Raw genomic sequence first — 582 nt, 5'->3', positions numbered from 1 at the left:
TCTCACTTGGTTTAGTCCAGATGTGTCTGTTTGCTGGCATACCTTAGAAACAGAGTCTCAGTCAGTCCATGACTTCTCTTTGCCAATATTTTGAACAAACAGTGCTAGCTACGCTTTGGTCCCACCATCTCTCATCTGATCAAAACTTGGAGATTAGCTGAAACATACTGCCATTTAGCTTGTAACTGGCACACCTTTTCCCCATTATTCAATAACACAGCACTCCTGATTGGTGGGAGGCCGATAACAGCTCCTCAGTAGGAACAAAGGGGCGTTCATCGTCTAAAAGACATTTTATGTGAGGTTGGCTTGTTACCTTTTTCTGACTTACAAAATGCATTTAGTCTGCCACGTTCCTCTTTTTTCTTTTACCTGCAGTTAAGGCCGGCACTCAAGGCACATGGTGTCCCTTGGCAGAGGGGCACGCAATTGCCCACACCCCGCTCTCGACTGTCATAATGAATGGTTTGACATTCCAGAAGTATCTTGTAATCCAGATCATAAGCAGATTCACTACAATTTCATACATAAGACATACATGTATTTCACCCCCGTGAAAATGCACCACATGAAAATAATTAA

At 43.0% G+C, this 582-nt stretch overlaps 1 long non-coding RNA gene across 1 annotated transcript in view; it reads left to right on the top strand.

Moving 5' to 3' along the window:
* LOC116705355 (uncharacterized) overlaps positions 1-582 on the top strand; it is a 9,673-nt gene that overhangs the window by 2,334 nt on the left and 6,757 nt on the right. Inside the window, exon 2 of the long non-coding RNA XR_004335917.1 lies at positions 251-257. This is a non-coding gene — a long non-coding RNA (uncharacterized LOC116705355). The remainder of the gene's footprint in view (positions 1-250; positions 258-582) is intronic.

This window comes from Etheostoma spectabile, chromosome 2 (genome assembly GCF_008692095.1).
Source record: "Etheostoma spectabile isolate EspeVRDwgs_2016 chromosome 2, UIUC_Espe_1.0, whole genome shotgun sequence".
Taxonomy (NCBI): domain Eukaryota; kingdom Metazoa; phylum Chordata; class Actinopteri; order Perciformes; family Percidae; genus Etheostoma; species Etheostoma spectabile.
The sequence above is the reverse complement of the archived record's forward strand: the minus strand, read 5'-3'. Positions and strand labels throughout refer to the sequence as shown.